The sequence below is a fragment of the Eleutherodactylus coqui genome, chromosome 6, assembly GCF_035609145.1.
Source record: "Eleutherodactylus coqui strain aEleCoq1 chromosome 6, aEleCoq1.hap1, whole genome shotgun sequence".
In the NCBI taxonomy this organism is placed as follows: domain Eukaryota; kingdom Metazoa; phylum Chordata; class Amphibia; order Anura; family Eleutherodactylidae; genus Eleutherodactylus; species Eleutherodactylus coqui.
Window position 1 is genome coordinate 211,833,987 of NC_089842.1, and position 23,346 is coordinate 211,857,332.

Genomic DNA, 23,346 nt, shown 5'->3' on the forward strand with positions numbered 1-23,346 from the left:
TTGTATCTTTTGTTACTACTAGATTGCGACATCATAATGAAGTTGTAAATTCTATCCCCTACTATAAAAACATTATGACATCATAATGCAGTTTTACATTATGACATCATAATAGAGTTCTATATTACATTATAATTATGTTGTATCTTTTGTTATTACTAGATTGTGACATCATAATGGAGTTGTAAATTCTATCCCCTACCATGAACAGATTATGACATCATAATGCAGTTTTACATTATGACATCATAATGGAGTTCTATATTACATTATCATTAAGTTGTATGTTGTATCTTTTGTTATTACTAATTTGTGACATCATAATGGAGTTTTAAATACTATCCCCTACCATGAATAGATTATGACATCTTAATGCAGTTTTACATTACATTATGACATCCTAATATAGTTCTATACTAAATTATAATGAAGTTCTACATTGTATCTTTTGTTATTACTAGATTGTGACATCATAATGCAGTTGTAAATTCTACCCCCTACTATAAATACATTATGACATCATAATGCAGTTTTACATTATGACATCATAATGGAGTTCTATATTATATTGTAATGAAGTTCTACAAAGTATCTTCTGTTATTACTAGATTGTGACATCATAATGGAGTTGTAAATCCTATCCCCTACAATAAATACATTATGACATCATAATGAAGTTTCACATTATGACATCATAATGGAGTTCTATATTACATAAAAATGCTGTTCTACGTTGTATTTTTTGTTATTACTAGATTGTGACATCATAATGATATTGTAAATTCTATCCCCTACCATGAATAGATTATGACATCATAAGCAGTTTTACATTATGACATCATAATGGAGTTCTATATTACATTATAATGAAGTTCTACAAAGTATCTTCTGTTATTACTAGATTGTGACATCATAATGGAGTTGTAAATCCTATCCCCTACAATAAATACATTATGACATCATAATGAAGTTTCACATTATGACATCATAATGGAGTTCTATATTACATAAAAATGCTGTTCTACGTTGTATTTTTTGTTATTACTAGATTGTGACATCATAATGATATTGTAAATTCTATCCCCTACCATGAATAGATTATGACATCATAAGCAGTTTTACATTATGACATCATAATGGAGTTCTATATTACAAAGTAGTGTTGTTCTACGTTGCATCTTTTGTTATTACTAGATTGTGATATCATAATGGAGTTGTAAATTCTATTACTTGCTATGAATAGATTATGACATCATAATGCAGTTTTACATTATGACATCATAATAGAGTTCTATACTACATTATAATGAAGTTCTACATTATATCTTTTGTTATTACTATATTCTGACATCATAATGGTGTTGTAAATTCTATCCCCTACTATGAATACATTATGACGTCATAATGCAGTTTAATATTATGACATCATAATGGAGTTCTATATTACATAATAATGTTGTTCTATGTTGTATCTTTTGTTATTACTAGATTGTGACATCATAATGCAGTTGTAAATTCTATCCCCTACTATAAATACATGATGACATCATAATGCAGTTTTACATTATGACATCATAATAGAGTTCTATATTACATAATAATGTTGTTCTACGTTGTATCCTTTAATAATACTAGATTGTGACATCATAATGGAGTTGTAAATTCTATCCCCTACCATGAATAGATTATGACATCATAATGCAGTTTTACATTACATGATGACATCATAATGGAGCTCTATATTACAATATAATGAAGTTCTAGGTTGCATCTTTTGTTATTACTAATTTGTGACATCATAATGCAGTTTTAAATACTATCCCCTACCATGAATAGATTATGACATCATAATGCAGTTTTACATTACATTATGACATCCTAATATAGTTCTATACTAAATTATAATTTCACTGTGAAAGTACCCCAGAAATATTAGATTACCATTCTTCATTTGGGGCATTTGAGTACAAAAGACAGAGGCTATTTGTCTTGATCCTGATGAATCGGCTCACTTATTACATCAGGGCCGTAGAAACACGTCGATTAAATATTATTTGTCTATCATCCTTAGCCTTCTGAAATAAAATTTATACCGTTCTTACCACTGTATAAATAGCAATATAACCGTACCTGTAAATCTATTAAGGGAACGGTAATTAACATCGGTATAGCGGATCACCACGATAAGGTGATATACCTATCCCCTGTCCTGTATGTTCTTTGGGTGTTTGTATGTTTATGTTCGTCTAGTTTTCTGATGTGTGCTGGGCCATTTGGTGGTGTGATTTACTGTATTTTAAATAAAGTCCTATAATAAAAGTTATATTTTAATAATAGAACAGATTATCTAATCTAATATTTCTGGGGTACTTTCACAGTGAAATTGTATTTCATTTAAAGGACCCCACCTGTCCCAGTGACGACTGTATACTAAATTATAATGAAGTTCTACATTGTATCTTTTTTTATTACTAGATTGTGACATCATAATGCAGTTGTAAATTCTATCCCCTACTATAAATACATGATGACATCATAATGCAGTTTTACATTATGACATCATAATAGAGTTCTATATTACATAATAATGTTGTTCTACGTTGTATCTTTTGTTATTACTAGATTGTGACATCATAATGGAGTTGTAAATTCTATTATCTGCTATGAATAGATTATGACATCATAATGCAGTTTTACATTATGACATCATAATGGAGTTCTATACTACATTATAATGAAGTTCTACAAAGTATCTTCTGTTATTACTAGATTGTGACATCATAATGGAGTTGTAAATCCTATCCCCTACAATAAATACATTATGACATCATAATGCAGTTTCACATTATGACATCATAATGGCGTTCTATATTACATAATAATGTTTTTCTACATTGTATCTTTTGTTATTACTAGATTCTGACATCATAATGGAGTTGTAAATCCTATCCCATACTATGAATACATTATTACGTCATAATGCAGTTTCACATTATGACATCATAATGGAGTTCTATATTACATAATAATGTTGTTCTACGTTGTATCTTTTGTTATTACTAGATAGTGACATCATAATGGAGTTGTAAATTCTATTACCTGCTATGAATAGATTATGACATCATAATGCAGTTTTACATTACGACATCAAAATAGAGTTCTATACTACATTATAATGAAGTTCTACATTGTATCTTTTGCTATTACAAGATTGTGACATCATAATGGAGTTGTAAATTCTATCCCCTACCATGAATAGATTATGACATCATAATGCAGTTTTACATTACGTTATGACATCATAACAGAGTTCTATACTAAATTATAATGAAGTTCTACATTGTATCTTTTGTTATTACTAAATTGTGACATCATAATGGAGTTGTAAATCCTATCCACTACAATGAATACATTATGACATCATAATGCAGTTTCACGTTATGACATCATAATGGAGTTCTATATTACATAAAAATGCTGTTCTACATTGTATCTTTTGTTATTACTAGATTGTGACATCATAATGGAGTTGTAAATTCTACCCCCTACTATAAATACATTATGACATCATAATGAAGTTTCACATTATCACATCATAATGAGTTCTATATTACATAAAAAGGCCGTTCTACATTGTATCTTTTGTTATTACTAGATTGTGACATCATAATGATATTGTAAATTTGATCCCCTACCATGAATAGATTATGACATCCTAATGCAGTTTTACATTACGACATCATAATAGAGTTCTATACTAAAATATAATGGATTTCTACATTGTATCTTTTGTTATTACTAGATTGTGACATCATAATGGAGTTGTAAATGCTATCCCCTACTATGAATAGATTATGATGTCATAATGCAGTTTCACATTATGACATCATAATGAAGTTCTATATTACATAATGTTTTTCTACTTTGTATCTTTTATTATTATTAGATTGTGACATTATGGAGTTGTAAATTATATTACCTGCTATAAATAAATTATGACATCATAAAGCAGTTTTACATTATGACATCATAATGGAGTTCTATACTACATTATAATGAAGTTCTACATTGTATCTTTTGTTATTACTAGATTGTGACATCATAATGGAGTTGTAAATTCAATCCCCTGCCATAAATACATTATGACATCATAATGCAGTTTTACATTATGACATCATAATGGCGTTCTATATTACATAATAATGTTTATCTACATTGTATCTTTTGTTATTACTAGATTCTGACATCATAATGGAGTTGTAAATCCTATCCCCTACTATGAATACATTATTACGTCATAATGCAGTTTCACATTATGACATCATAATGGCGTTCTATATTACATAATAATGTTGTTCTACGTTGTATCTTAGATTGCGACATCATAATGAAGTTGTAAATTCTATCCCCTACTATAAAAACATTATGACATCATAATGCAGTTTTACATTATGACATCATAATAGAGTTCTATATTACATTATAATTATGTTGTATCTTTTGTTATTACTAGATTGTGGCATCATAATGGAGTTGTAAATTCTATCCCCTACCATGAACAGATTATGACATCATAATGCAGTTTTACATTATGACATCAGAATGGAGTTCTATATTACATTATCATTAAGTTGTATGTTGTATCTTTTGTTATTACTAATTTGTGACATCATAATGGAGTTTTAAATACTATCCCCTACCATGAATAGATTATGACATCTTAATGCAGTTTTACATTACATTATGACATCCTAATATAGTTCTATACTAAATTATAATGAAGTTCTACATTGTATCTTTTGTTATTACTAGATTGTGACATCATAATGCAGTTGTAAATTCTACCCCCTACTATAAATACATTATGACATCATAATGCAGTTTTACATTATGACATCATAATGGAGTTCTATATTATATTATAATGAAGTTCTACAAAGTATCTTCTGTTATTACTAGATTGTGACATCATAATGGAGTTGTAAATCCTATCCCCTACAATAAATACATTATGACATATAATGAAGTTTCACATTATGACATCATAATGGAGTTCTATATTACATAAAAATGCTGTTCTACGTTGTATTTTTTGTTATTACTAGATTGTGACATCATAATGATATTGTAAATTCTATCCCCTACCATGAATAGATTATGACATCATAAGCAGTTTTACATTATGACATCATAATGGAGTTCTATATTACAAAGTAGTGTTGTTCTACATTGCATCTTTTGTTATTACTAGATTGTGATATCATAATGGAGTTGTAAATTCTATTACTTGCTATGAATAGATTATGACATCATAATGCAGTTTTACATTATGACATCATAATAGAGTTCTATACTACATTATAATGAAGTTCTACATTACATCTTTTGTTATTACTAGATTCTGACATCATAATGGAGTTGTAAATTCTATCCCCTACTATGAATACATTATGACGTCATAATGCAGTTTAACATTATGACATCATAATGAAGTTCTATATTACATAATAATGTTGTTCTATGTTGTATCTTTTGTTATTACTAGATTGTGACATCATAATGCAGTTGTAAATTCTATCCCCTACTATAAATACATGATGACATCATAATGCAGTTTTACATTATGACATCATAATGGAGTTCTATATTACATAATAATGTTGTTCTACGTTGTATCCTTTAATAATACTAGATTGTGACATCATAATGGAGTTGTAAATTCTATCCCCTACCATGAATAGATTATGACATCATAATGCAGTTTTACATTACATGATGACATCATAATGGAGCTCTATATTACAATATAATGAAGTTCTAGGTTGCATCTTTTGTTATTACTAATTTGTGACATCATAATGCAGTTTTAAATACTATCCCCTACCATGAATAGATTATGACATCATAATGCAGTTTTACATTACATTATGACATCCTAATATAGTTCTATACTAAATTATAATTTCACTGTGAAAGTACCCCAGAAATATTAGATTACCATTCTTCATTTGGGGCATTTGAGTACAAAAGACAGAGGCTATTTGTCTTGATCCTGATGAATCGGCTCACTTATTACATGAGGGCCGTAGAAACACGTCGATTAAATATTATTTGTCTATCATCCTTAGCCTTCTGAAATAAAATTTATACCGTTCTTACCACTGTATAAATAGCAATATAACCGTACCTGTAAATCTATTAAGGGAACGGTAATTAACATCGGTATAGCGGATCACCACGATAAGGTGATATACCTATCCCCTGTCCTGTATGTTCTTTGGGTGTTTGTATGTTTATGTTCGTCTAGTTTTCTGATGTGTGCTGGGCCATTTGGTGGTGTGATTTAGTGTATTTTAAATAAAGTCCTATAATAAAAGTTATATTTTAATAATAGAACAGATTATCTAATCTAATATTTCTGGGGTACTTTCACAGTGAAATTGTATTTCATTTAAAGGACCCCACCTGTCCCAGTGACGACTGTATACTAAATTATAATGAAGTTCTACATTGTATCTTTTGTTATTACTAGATTGTGACATCATAATGCAGTTTTACATTATGACATCATAATAGAGTTCTATATTATATAATAATGTTGTTCTACGTTGTATCTTTTGTTATTACTAGATTGTGACATCATAATGGAGTTGTAAATTCTATTATCTGCTATGAATAGATTATGACATCATAATGCAGTTTTACATTATGACATCATAATGGAGTTCTATACTACATTATAATGAAGTTCTACAAAGTATCTTCTGTTATTACTAGATTGTGACATCATAATGGAGTTGTAAATCCTATCCCCTACAATAAATACATTATGACATCATAATGCAGTTTCACATTATGACATCATAATGGCGTTCTATATTACATAATAATGTTTTTCTACATTGTATCTTTTGTTATTACTAGATTCTGACATCATAATGGAGTTGTAAATCCTATCCCATACTATGAATACATTATTACGTCATAATGCAGTTTCACATTATGACATCATAATGGAGTTCTATATTACATAATAATGTTGTTCTACGTTGTATCTTTTGTTATTACTAGATAGTGACATCATAATGGAGTTGTAAATTCTATTACCTGCTATGAATAGATTATGACATCATAATGCAGTTTTACATTACGACATCAAAATAGAGTTCTATACTACATTATAATGAAGTTCTACATTGTATCTTTTGCTATTACAAGATTGTGACATCATAATGGAGTTGTAAATTCTATCCCCTACCATGAATAGATTATGACATCATAATGCAGTTTTACATTACGTTATGACATCATAACAGAGTTCTATACTAAATTATAATGAAGTTCTACATTGTATCTTTTGTTATTACTAAATTGTGACATCATAATGGAGTTGTAAATCCTATCCACTACAATGAATACATTATGACATCATAATGCAGTTTCACGTTATGACATCATAATGGAGTTCTATATTACATAAAAATGCTGTTCTACATTGTATCTTTTGTTATTACTAGATTGTGACATCATAATGGAGTTGTAAATTCTACCCCCTACTATAAATACATTATGACATCATAATGAAGTTTCACATTATCACATCATAATGAGTTCTATATTACATAAAAAGGCCGTTCTACATTGTATCTTTTGTTATTACTAGATTGTGACATCATAATGATATTGTAAATTTGATCCCCTACCATGAATAGATTATGACATCCTAATGCAGTTTTACATTACGACATCATAATAGAGTTCTATACTAAAATATAATGGATTTCTACATTGTATCTTTTGTTATTACTAGATTGTGACATCATAATGGAGTTGTAAATGCTATCCCCTACTATGAATAGATTATGATGTCATAATGCAGTTTCACATTATGACATCATAATGAAGTTCTATATTACATAATGTTTTTCTACTTTGTATCTTTTATTATTATTAGATTGTGACATTATGGAGTTGTAAATTATATTACCTGCTATAAATAAATTATGACATCATAAAGCAGTTTTACATTATGACATCATAATGGAGTTCTATACTACATTATAATGAAGTTCTACATTGTATCTTTTGTTATTACTAGATTGTGACATCATAATGGAGTTGTAAATTCAATCCCCTGCCATAAATACATTATGACATCATAATGCAGTTTTACATTATGACATCATAATGGCGTTCTATATTACATAATAATGTTTATCTACATTGTATCTTTTGTTATTACTAGATTCTGACATCATAATGGAGTTGTAAATCCTATCCCCTACTATGAATACATTATTACGTCATAATGCAGTTTCACATTATGACATCATAATGGCGTTCTATATTACATAATAATGTTGTTCTACGTTGTATCTTAGATTGCGACATCATAATGAAGTTGTAAATTCTATCCCCTACTATAAAAACATTATGACATCATAATGCAGTTTTACATTATGACATCATAATAGAGTTCTATATTACATTATAATTATGTTGTATCTTTTGTTATTACTAGATTGTGACATCATAATGGAGTTGTAAATTCTATCCCCTACCATGAACAGATTATGACATCATAATGCAGTTTTACATTATGACATCATAATGGAGTTCTATATTACATTATCATTAAGTTGTATGTTGTATCTTTTGTTATTACTAATTTGTGACATCATAATGGAGTTTTAAATACTATCCCCTACCATGAATAGATTATGACATCTTAATGCAGTTTTACATTACATTATGACATCCTAATATAGTTCTATACTAAATTATAATGAAGTTCTACATTGTATCTTTTGTTATTACTAGATTGTGACATCATAATGCAGTTGTAAATTCTACCCCCTACTATAAATACATTATGACATCATAATGCAGTTTTACATTATGACATCATAATGGAGTTCTATATTATATTATAATGAAGTTCTACAAAGTATCTTCTGTTATTACTAGATTGTGACATCATAATGGAGTTGTAAATCCTATCCCCTACAATAAATACATTATGACATATAATGAAGTTTCACATTATGACATCATAATGGAGTTCTATATTACATAAAAATGCTGTTCTACGTTGTATTTTTTGTTATTACTAGATTGTGACATCATAATGATATTGTAAATTCTATCCCCTACCATGAATAGATTATGACATCATAAGCAGTTTTACATTATGACATCATAATGGAGTTCTATATTACAAAGTAGTGTTGTTCTACATTGCATCTTTTGTTATTACTAGATTGTGATATCATAATGGAGTTGTAAATTCTATTACTTGCTATGAATAGATTATGACATCATAATGCAGTTTTACATTATGACATCATAATAGAGTTCTATACTACATTATAATGAAGTTCTACATTACATCTTTTGTTATTACTAGATTCTGACATCATAATGGAGTTGTAAATTCTATCCCCTACTATGAATACATTATGACGTCATAATGCAGTTTAACATTATGACATCATAATGAAGTTCTATATTACATAATAATGTTGTTCTATGTTGTATCTTTTGTTATTACTAGATTGTGACATCATAATGCAGTTGTAAATTCTATCCCCTACTATAAATACATGATGACATCATAATGCAGTTTTACATTATGACATCATAATGGAGTTCTATATTACATAATAATGTTGTTCTACGTTGTATCCTTTAATAATACTAGATTGTGACATCATAATGGAGTTGTAAATTCTATCCCCTACCATGAATAGATTATGACATCATAATGCAGTTTTACATTACATGATGACATCATAATGGAGCTCTATATTACAATATAATGAAGTTCTAGGTTGCATCTTTTGTTATTACTAATTTGTGACATCATAATGCAGTTTTAAATACTATCCCCTACCATGAATAGATTATGACATCATAATGCAGTTTTACATTACATTATGACATCCTAATATAGTTCTATACTAAATTATAATTTCACTGTGAAAGTACCCCAGAAATATTAGATTACCATTCTTCATTTGGGGCATTTGAGTACAAAAGACAGAGGCTATTTGTCTTGATCCTGATGAATCGGCTCACTTATTACATGAGGGCCGTAGAAACACGTCGATTAAATATTATTTGTCTATCATCCTTAGCCTTCTGAAATAAAATTTATACCGTTCTTACCACTGTATAAATAGCAATATAACCGTACCTGTAAATCTATTAAGGGAACGGTAATTAACATCGGTATAGCGGATCACCACGATAAGGTGATATACCTATCCCCTGTCCTGTATGTTCTTTGGGTGTTTGTATGTTTATGTTCGTCTAGTTTTCTGATGTGTGCTGGGCCATTTGGTGGTGTGATTTAGTGTATTTTAAATAAAGTCCTATAATAAAAGTTATATTTTAATAATAGAACAGATTATCTAATCTAATATTTCTGGGGTACTTTCACAGTGAAATTGTATTTCATTTAAAGGACCCCACCTGTCCCAGTGACGACTGTATACTAAATTATAATGAAGTTCTACATTGTATCTTTTGTTATTACTAGATTGTGACATCATAATGCAGTTTTACATTATGACATCATAATAGAGTTCTATATTATATAATAATGTTGTTCTACGTTGTATCTTTTGTTATTACTAGATTGTGACATCATAATGGAGTTGTAAATTCTATTACCTGCTATGAATAGATTATGACATCATAATGCAGTTTTACATTATGACATCATAATGGAGTTCTATACTACATTATAATGAAGTTCTACAAAGTATCTTCTGTTATTACTAGATTGTGACATCATAATGGAGTTGTAAATCCTATCCCCTACAATAAATACATTATGACATCATAATGCAGTTTCACATTATGACATCATAATGGCGTTCTATATTACATAATAATGTTTTTCTACATTGTATCTTTTGTTATTACTAGATTCTGACATCATAATGGAGTTGTAAATCCTATCCCATACTATGAATACATTATTACGTCATAATGCAGTTTCACATTATGACATCATAATGGAGTTCTATATTACATAATAATGTTGTTCTACGTTGTATCTTTTGTTATTACTAGATTCTGACATCATAATGGAGTTGTAAATTCTATTACCTGCTATGAATAGATTATGACATCATAATGCAGTTTTACATTACGACATCAAAATAGAGTTCTATACTACATTATAATGAAGTTCTACATTGTATCTTTTGCTATTACAAGATTGTGACATCATAATGGAGTTGTAAATTCTATCCCCTACCATGAATAGATTATGACATCAGAATGCAGTTTTACATTACGTTATGACATCATAACAGAGTTCTATACTAAATTATAATGAAGTTCTACATTGTATCTTTTGTTATTACTAAATTGTGACATCATAATGGAGTTGTAAATCCTATCCACTACAATGAATACATTATGACATCATAATGCAGTTTCACGTTATGACATCATAATGGAGTTCTATATTACATAAAAATGCTGTTCTACATTGTATCTTTTGTTATTACTAGATTGTGACATCATAATGGAGTTGTAAATTCTACCCCCTACTATAAATACATTATGACGTCATAATGAAGTTTCACATTATGACATCATAATGAGTTGTATATTACATAAAAAGGCTGTTCTACATTGTATCTTTTGTTATTACTAGATTGTGACATCATAATGATATTGTAAATTTGATCCCCTACCATGAATAGATTATGACATCCTAATGCAGTTTTACATTACGACATCATAATAGAGTTCTATACTAAAATATAATGGATTTCTACATTGTATCTTTTGTTATTACTAGATTGTGACATCTTAATGGAGTTGTAAATGCTATCCCCTACTATGAATAGATTATGATGTCATAATGCAGTTTCACATTATGACATCATAATGAAGTTCTATATTACATAATGTTTTTCTACTTTGTATCTTTTATTATTATTAGATTGTGACATAATGGAGTTGTAAATTATATTACCTGCTATAAATAAATTATGACATCATAAAGCAGTTTTACATTATGACATCATAATGGAGTTCTATACTACATTATAATAAAGTTCTACATTGTATCTTTTGTTATTACTAGATTGTGACATCATAATGGAGTTGTAAATTCAATCCCCTGCCATAAATACATTATGACATCATAATGCAGTTTTACATTATGACATCATAATGGCGTTCTATATTACATAATAATGTTTTTCTACATTGTATCTTTTGTTATTACTAGATTCTGACATCATAATAGAGTTGTAAATCCTATCCCCTACTATGAATACATTATTACGTCATAATGCAGTTTCACATTATGACATCATAATGGCGTTCTATATTACATAATAATGTTGTTCTACGTTGTATCTTTTGTTACTACTAGATTGCGACATCATAATGAAGTTGTAAATTCTATCCCCTACTATAAAAACATTATGACATCATAATGCAGTTTTACATTATGACATCATAATAGAGTTCTATATTACATTATAATTATGTTGTATCTTTTGTTATTACTAGATTGTGACATCATAATGGAGTTGTAAATTCTATCCCCTACCATGAACAGATTATGACATCATAATGCAGTTTTACATTATGACATCATAATGGAGTTCTATATTACATTATCATTAAGTTGTATGTTGTATCTTTTGTTATTACTAATTTGTGACATCATAATGGAGTTTTAAATACTATCCCCTACCATGAATAGATTATGACATCTTAATGCAGTTTTACATTACATTATGACATCCTAATATAGATCTATCCTAAATTATAATGAAGTTCTACATTGTATCTTTTGTTATTACTAGATTGTGACATCATAATGCAGTTGTAAATTCTACCCCCTACTATAAATACATTATGACATCATAATGCAGTTTTACATTATGACATCATAATGGAGTTCTATATTATATTATAATGAAGTTCTACAAAGTATCTTCTGTTATTACTAGATTGTGACATCATAATGGAGTTGTAAATCCTATCCCCTACAATAAATACATTATGACATCATAATGAAGTTTCACATTATGACATCATAATGGAGTTCTATATTACATAAAAATGCTGTTCTACGTTGTATCTTTTGTTATTACTAGATTGTGACATCATAATGGAGTTGTAAATTCTATTATCTGCTATGAATAGATTATGACATCATAATGCAGTTTTACATTATGACATCATAATGGAGTTCTATACTACATTATAATGAAGTTCTACAAAGTATCTTCTGTTATTACTAGATTGTGACATCATAATGGAGTTGTAAATCCTATCCCCTACAATAAATACATTATGACATCATAATGCAGTTTCACATTATGACATCATAATGGCGTTCTATATTACATAATAATGTTTTTCTACATTGTATCTTTTGTTATTACTAGATTCTGACATCATAATGGAGTTGTAAATCCTATCCCATACTATGAATACATTATTACGTCATAATGCAGTTTCACATTATGACATCATAATGGAGTTCTATATTACATAATAATGTTGTTCTACGTTGTATCTTTTGTTATTACTAGATAGTGACATCATAATGGAGTTGTAAATTCTATTACCTGCTATGAATAGATTATGACATCATAATGCAGTTTTACATAACGACATCAAAATAGAGTTCTATACTACATTATAATGAAGTTCTACATTTTATCTTTTGCTATTACAAGATTGTGACATCATAATGGAGTTGTAAATTCTATCCCCTACCATGAATAGATTATGACATCATAATGCAGTTTTACATTACGTTATGACATCATAACAGAGTTCTATACTAAATTATAATGAAGTTCTACATTGTATCTTTTGTTATTACTAAATTGTGACATCATAATGGAGTTGTAAATCCTATCCACTACAATGAATACATTATGACATCATAATGCAGTTTCACGTTATGACATCATAATGGAGTTCTATATTACATAAAAATGCTGTTCTACATTGTATCTTTTGTTATTACTAGATTGTGACATCATAATGGAGTTGTAAATTCTACCCCCTACTATAAATACATTATGACATCATAATGAAGTTTCACATTATGACATCATAATGAGTTCTATATTACATAAAAAGGCCGTTCTACATTGTATCTTTTGTTATTACTAGATTGTGACATCATAATGATATTGTAAATTTGATCCCCTACCATGAATAGATTATGACATCCTAATGCAGTTTTACATTACGACATCATAATAGAGTTCTATACTAAAATATAATGGATTTCTACATTGTATCTTTTGTTATTACTAGATTGTGACATCTTAATGGAGTTGTAAATGCTATCCCCTACTATGAATAGATTATGATGTCATAATGCAGTTTCACATTATGACATCATAATGAAGTTCTATATTACATAATGTTTTTCTACTTTGTATCTTTTATTATTATTAGATTGTGACATAATGGAGTTGTAAATTATATTACCTGCTATAAATAAATTATGACATCATAAAGCAGTTTTACATTATGACATCATAATGGAGTTCTATACTACATTATAATGAAGTTCTACATTGTATCTTTTGTTATTACTAGATTGTGACATCATAATGGTGTTGTAAATTCAATCCCCTGCCATAAATACATTATGACATCATAATGCAGTTTTACATTATGACATCATAATGGCGTTCTATATTACATAATAATGTTTATCTACATTGTATCTTTTGTTATTACTAGATTCTGACATCATAATGGAGTTGTAAATCCTATCCCCTACTATGAATACATTATTACGTCATAATGCAGTTTCACATTATGACATCATAATGGCGTTCTATATTACATAATAATGTTGTTCTACGTTGTATCTTAGATTGCGACATCATAATGAAGTTGTAAATTCTATCCCCTACTATAAAAACATTATGACATCATAATGCAGTTTTACATTATGACATCATAATAGAGTTCTATATTACATTATAATTATGTTGTATCTTTTGTTATTACTAGATTGTGACATCATAATGGAGTTGTAAATTCTATCCCCTACCATGAACAGATTATGACATCATAATGCAGTTTTACATTATGACATCAGAATGGAGTTCTATATTACATTATCATTAAGTTGTATGTTGTATCTTTTGTTATTACTAATTTGTGACATCATAATGGAGTTTTAAATACTATCCCCTACCATGAATAGATTATGACATCTTAATGCAGTTTTACATTACATTATGACATCCTAATATAGTTCTATACTAAATTATAATGAAGTTCTACATTGTATCTTTTGTTATTACTAGATTGTGACATCATAATGCAGTTGTAAATTCTACCCCCTACTATAAATACATTATGACATCATAATGCAGTTTTACATTATGACATCATAATGGAGTTCTATATTATATTATAATGAAGTTCTACAAAGTATCTTCTGTTATTACTAGATTGTGACATCATAATGGAGTTATAAATCCTATCCCCTACAATAAATACATTATGACATATAATGAAGTTTCACATTATGACATCATAATGGAGTTCTATATTACATAAAAATGCTGTTCTACGTTGTATTTTTTGTTATTACTAGATTGTGACATCATAATGATATTGTAAATTCTATCCCCTACCATGAATAGATTATGACATCATAAGCAGTTTTACATTATGACATCATAATGGAGTTCTATATTACAAAGTAGTGTTGTTCTACATTGCATCTTTTGTTATTACTAGATTGTGATATCATAATGGAGTTGTAAATTCTATTACTTGCTATGAATAGATTATGACATCATAATGCAGTTTTACATTATGACATCATAATAGAGTTCTATACTACATTATAATGAAGTTCTACATTACATCTTTTGTTATTACTAGATTCTGACATCATAATGGAGTTGTAAATTCTATCCCCTACTATGAATACATTATGACGTCATAATGCAGTTTAATATTATGACATCATAATGAAGTTCTATATTACATAATAATGTTGTTCTATGTTGTATCTTTTGTTATTACTAGATTGTGACATCATAATGCAGTTGTAAATTCTATCCCCTACTATAAATACATGATGACATCATAATGCAGTTTTACATTATGACATCATAATGGAGTTCTATATTACATAATAATGTTGTTCTACGTTGTATCCTTTAATAATACTAGATTGTGACATCATAATGGAGTTGTAAATTCTATCCCCTACCATGAATAGATTATGACATCATAATGCAGTTTTACATTACTTGATGACATCATAATGGAGCTCTATATTACAATATAATGAAGTTCTAGGTTGCATCTTTTGTTATTACTAATTTGTGACATCATAATGCAGTTTTAAATACTATCCCCTACCATGAATAGATTATGACATCATAATGCAGTTTTACATTACATTATGACATCCTAATATAGTTCTATACTAAATTATAATTTCACTGTGAAAGTACCCCAGAAATATTAGATTACCATTCTTCATTTGGGGCATTTGAGTACAAAAGACAGAGGCTATTTGTCTTGATCCTGATAAATCGGCTCACTTATTACATCAGGGCCGTAGAAACACGTCGATTAAATATTATTTGTCTATCATCCTTAGCCTTCTGAAATAAAATTTATACCGTTCTTACCACTGTATAAATAGCAATATAACCGTACCTGTAAATCTATTAAGGGAACGGTAATTAACATCGGTATAGCGGATCACCACGATAAGGTGATATACCTATCCCCTGTCCTGTATGTTCTTTGGGTGTTTGTATGTTTATGTTCGTCTAGTTTTCTGATGTGTGCTGGGCCATTTGGTGGTGTGATTTAGTGTATTTTAAATAAAGTCCTATAATAAAAGTTATATTTTAATAATAGAACAGATTATCTAATCTAATATTTCTGGGGTACTTTCACAGTGAAATTGTATTTCATTTAAAGGACCCCACCTGTCCCAGTGACGACTGTATACTAAATTATAATGAAGTTCTACATTGTATCTTTTGTTATTACTAGATTGTGACATCATAATGCAGTTTTACATTATGACATCATAATAGAGTTCTATATTATATAATAATGTTGTTCTACGTTGTATCTTTTGTTATTACTAGATTGTGACATCATAATGGAGTTGTAAATTCTATTACCTGCTATGAATAGATTATGACATCATAATGCAGTTTTACATTATGACATCATAATGGAGTTCTATACTACATTATAATGAAGTTCTACAAAGTATCTTCTGTTATTACTAGATTGTGACATCATAATGGAGTTGTAAATCCTATCCCCTACAATAAATACATTATGACATCATAATGCAGTTTCACATTATGACATCATAATGGCGTTCTATATTACATAATAATGTTTTTCTACATTGTATCTTTTGTTATTACTAGATTCTGACATCATAATGGAGTTGTAAATCCTATCCCATACTATGAATACATTATTACGTCATAATGCAGTTTCACATTATGACATCATAATGGAGTTCTATATTACATAATAATGTTGTTCTACGTTGTATCTTTTGTTATTACTAGATTCTGACATCATAATGGAGTTGTAAATTCTATTACCTGCTATGAATAGATTATGACATCATAATGCAGTTTTACATTACGACATCAAAATAGAGTTCTATACTACATTATAATGAAGTTCTACATTGTATCTTTTGCTATTACAAGATTGTGACATCATAATGGAGTTGTAAATTCTATCCCCTACCATGAATAGATTATGACATCATAATGCAGTTTTACATTACGTTATGACATCATAACAGAGTTCTATACTAAATTATAATGAAGTTCTACATTGTATCTTTTGTTATTACTAAATTGTGACATCATAATGGAGTTGTAAATCCTATCCACTACAATGAATACATTATGACATCATAATGCAGTTTCACGTTATGACATCATAATGGAGTTCTATATTACATAAAAATGCTGTTCTACATTGTATCTTTTGTTATTACTAGATTGTGACATCATAATGGAGTTGTAAATTCTACCCCCTACTATAAATACATTATGACGTCATAATGAAGTTTCACATTATGACATCATAATGAGTTGTATATTACATAAAAAGGCTGTTCTACATTGTATCTTTTGTTATTACTAGATTGTGACATCATAATGATATTGTAAATTTGATCCCCTACCATGAATAGATTATGACATCCTAATGCAGTTTTACATTACGACATCATAATAGAGTTCTATACTAAAATATAATGGATTTCTACATTGTATCTTTTGTTATTACTAGATTGTGACATCTTAATGGAGTTGTAAATGCTATCCCCTACTATGAATAGATTATGATGTCATAATGCAGTTTCACATTATGACATCATAATGAAGTTCTATATTACATAATGTTTTTCTACTTTGTATCTTTTATTATTATTAGATTGTGACATAATGGAGTTGTAAATTATATTACCTGCTATAAATAAATTATGACATCATAAAGCAGTTTTACATTATGACATCATAATGGAGTTCTATACTACATTATAATAAAGTTCTACATTGTATCTTTTGTTATTACTAGATTGTGACATCATAATGGAGTTGTAAATTCAATCCCCTGCCATAAATACATTATGACATCATAATGCAGTTTTACATTATGACATCATAATGGCGTTCTATATTACATAATAATGTTTTTCTACATTGTATCTTTTGTTATTACTAGATTCTGACATCATAATGGAGTTGTAAATCCTATCCCCTACTATGAATACATTATTACGTCATAATGCAGTTTCACATTATGACATCATAATGGCGTTCTATATTACATAATAATGTTGTTCTACGTTGTATCTTTTGTTACTACTAGATTGCGACATCATAATGAAGTTGTAAATTCTATCCCCTACTATAAAAACATTATGACATCATAATGCAGTTTTACATTATGACATCATAATAGAGTTCTATATTACATTATAATTATGTTGTATCTTTTGTTATTACTAGATTGTGACATCATAATGGAGTTGTAAATTCTATCCCCTACCATGAACAGATTATGACATCATAATGCAGTTTTACATTATGACATCATAATGGAGTTCTATATTACATTATCATTAAGTTGTATGTTGTATCTTTTGTTATTACTAATTTGTGACATCATAATGGAGTTTTAAATACTATCCCCTACCATGAATAGATTATGACATCTTAATGCAGTTTTACATTACATTATGACATCCTAATATAGATCTATCCTAAATTATAATGAAGTTCTACATTGTATCTTTTGTTATTACTAGATTGTGACATCATAATGCAGTTGTAAATTCTACCCCCTACTATAAATACATTATGACATCATAATGCAGTTTTACATTATGACATCATAATGGAGTTCTATATTATATTATAATGAAGTTCTACAAAGTATCTTCTGTTATTACTAAATTGTGACATCATAATGGAGTTGTAAATCCTATCCCCTACAATAAATACATTATGACATCATAATGAAGTTTCACATTATGACATCATAATGGAGTTCTATATTACATAAAAATGCTGTTCTACGTTGTATTTTTTGTTATTACTAGATTGTGACATCATAATGATATTGTAAATTCTATCCCCTACCATGAATAGATTATGACATCATAAGCAGTTTTACATTATGACATCATAATGGAGTTCTATATTACAAAGTAGTGTTGTTCTACGTTGCATCTTTTGTTATTACTAGATTGTGATATCATAATGGAGTTGTAAATTCTATTACTTGCTATGAATAGATTATGACATCATAATGCAGTTTTACATTATGACATCATAATAGAGTTCTATACTACATTATAATGAAGTTCTACATTACATCTTTTGATATTACTATATTCTGACATCATAATGGTGTTGTAAATTCTATCCCCTACTATGAATACATTATGACGTCATAATGCAGTTTAATATTATGACATCATAATGGAGTTCTATATTACATAATAATGTTGTTCTATGTTGTATCTTTTGTTATTACTAGATTGTGACATCATAATGCAGTTGTAAATTCTATCCCCTACTATAAATACATGATGACATCATAATGCAGTTTTACATTATGACATCATAATGGAGTTCTATATTACATAATAATGTTGTTCTACGTTGTATCCTTTAATAATACTAGATTGTGACATCATAATGGAGTTGTAAATTCTATCCCCTACCATGAATAGATTATGACATCATAATGCAGTTTTACATTACATGATGACATCATAATGGAGCTCTATATTACAATATAATGAAGTTCTAGGTTGCATCTTTTGTTATTACTAATTTGTGACATCATAATGCAGTTTTAAATACTATCCCCTACCATGAATAGATTATGACATCATAATGCAGTTTTACATTACATTATGACATCCTAATATAGTTCTATACTAAATTATAATTTCACTGTGAAAGTACCCCAGAAATATTAGATTACCATTCTTCATTTGGGGCATTTGAGTACAAAAGACAGAGGCTATTTGTCTTGATCCTGATGAATCGGCTCACTTATTACATCAGGGCCGTAGAAACACGTCGATTAAATATTATTTGTCTATCATCCTTAGCCTTCTGAAATAAAATTTATACCGTTCTTACCACTGTATAAATAGCAATATAACCGTACCTGTAAATCTATTAAGGGAACGGTAATTAACATCGGTATAGCGGATCACCACGATAAGGTGATATACCTATCCCCTGTCCTGTATGTTCTTTGGGTGTTTGTATGTTTATGTTCGTCTAGTTTTCTGATGTGTGCTGGGCCATTTGGTGGTGTGATTTAGTGTATTTTAAATAAAGTCCTATAATAAAAGTTATATTTTAATAATAGAACAGATTATCTAATCTAATATTTCTGGGGTACTTTCACAGTGAAATTGTATTTCATTTAAAGGACCCCACCTGTCCCAGTGATGACTGTATACTAAATTATAATGAAGTTCTACATTGTATCTTTTGTTATTACTAGATTGTGACATCATAATGCAGTTTTACATTATGACATCATAATAGAGTTCTATATTATATAATAATGTTGTTCTACGTTGTATCTTTTGTTATTACTAGATTGTGACATCATAATGGAGTTGTAAATTCTATTACCTGCTATGAATAGATTATGACATCATAATGCAGTTTTACATTATGACATCATAATGGAGTTCTATACTACATTATAATGAAGTTCTACAAAGTATCTTCTGTTATTACTAGATTGTGACATCATAATGGAGTTGTAAATCCTATCCCCTACAATAAATACATTATGACATCATAATGCAGTTTCACATTATGACATCATAATGGCGTTCTATATTACATAATAATGTTTTTCTACATTGTATCTTTTGTTATTACTAGATTCTGACATCATAATGGAGTTGTAAATCCTATCCCATACTATGAATACATTATTACGTCATAATGCAGTTTCACATTATGACATCATAATGGAGTTCTATATTACATAATAATGTTGTTCTACGTTGTATCTTTTGTTATTACTAGATTCTGACATCATAATGGAGTTGTAAATTCTATTACCTGCTATGAATAGATTATGACATCATAATGCAGTTTTACATTACGACATCAAAATAGAGTTCTATACTACATTATAATGAAGTTCTACATTGTATCTTTTGCTATTACAAGATTGTGACATCATAATGGAGTTGTAAATTCTATCCCCTACCATGAATAGATTATGACATCATAATGCAGTTTTACATTACGTTATGACATCATAACAGAGTTCTATACTAAATTATAATGAAGTTCTACATTGTATCTTTTGTTATTACTAAATTGTGACATCATAATGGAGTTGTAAATCCTATCCACTACAATGAATACATTATGACATCATAATGCAGTTTCACGTTATGACATCATAATGGAGTTCTATATTACATAAAAATGCTGTTCTACATTGTATCTTTTGTTATTACTAGATTGTGACATCATAATGGAGTTGTAAATTCTACCCCCTACTATAAATACATTATGACGTCATAATGAAGTTTCACATTATGACATCATAATGAGTTGTATATTACATAAAAAGGCTGTTCTACATTGTATCTTTTGTTATTACTAGATTGTGACATCATAATGATATTGTAAATTTGATCCCCTACCATGAATAGATTATGACATCCTAATGCAGTTTTACATTACGACATCATAATAGAGTTCTATACTAAAATATAATGGATTTCTACATTGTATCTTTTGTTATTACTAGATTGTGACATCTTAATGGAGTTGTAAATGCTATCCCCTACTATGAATAGATTATGATGTCATAATGCAGTTTCACATTATGACATCATAATGAAGTTCTATATTACATAATGTTTTTCTACTTTGTATCTTTTATTATTATTAGATTGTGACATAATGGAGTTGTAAATTATATTACCTGCTATAAATAAATTATGACATCATAAAGCAGTTTTACATTATGACATCATAATGGAGTTCTATACTACATTATAATAAAGTTCTACATTGTATCTTTTGTTATTACTAGATTGTGACATCATAATGGAGTTGTAAATTCAATCCCCTGCCATAAATACATTATGACATCATAATGCAGTTTTACATTATGACATCATAATGGCGTTCTATATTACATAATAATGTTTTTCTACATTGTATCTTTTGTTATTACTAGATTCTGACATCATAATGGAGTTGTAAATCCTATCCCCTACTATGAATACATTATTACGTCATAATGCAGTTTCACATTATGACATCATAATGGCGTTCTATATTACATAATAATGTTGTTCTACGTTGTATCTTTTGTTACTACTAGATTGCGACATCATAATGAAGTTGTAAATTCTATCCCCTACTATAAAAACATTATGACATCATAATGCAGTTTTACATTATGACATCATAATAGAGTTCTATATTACATTATAATTATGTTGTATCTTTTGTTATTACTAGATTGTGACATCATAATGGAGTTGTAAATTCTATCCCCTACCATGAACAGATTATGACATCATAATGCAGTTTTACATTATGACATCATAATGGAGTTCTATATTACATTATCATTAAGTTGTATGTTGTATCTTTTGTTATTACTAATTTGTGACATCATAATGGAGTTTTAAATACTATCCCCTACCATGAATAGATTATGACATCTTAATGCAGTTTTACATTACATTATGACATCCTAATATAGATCTATCCTAAATTATAATGAAGTTCTACATTGTAT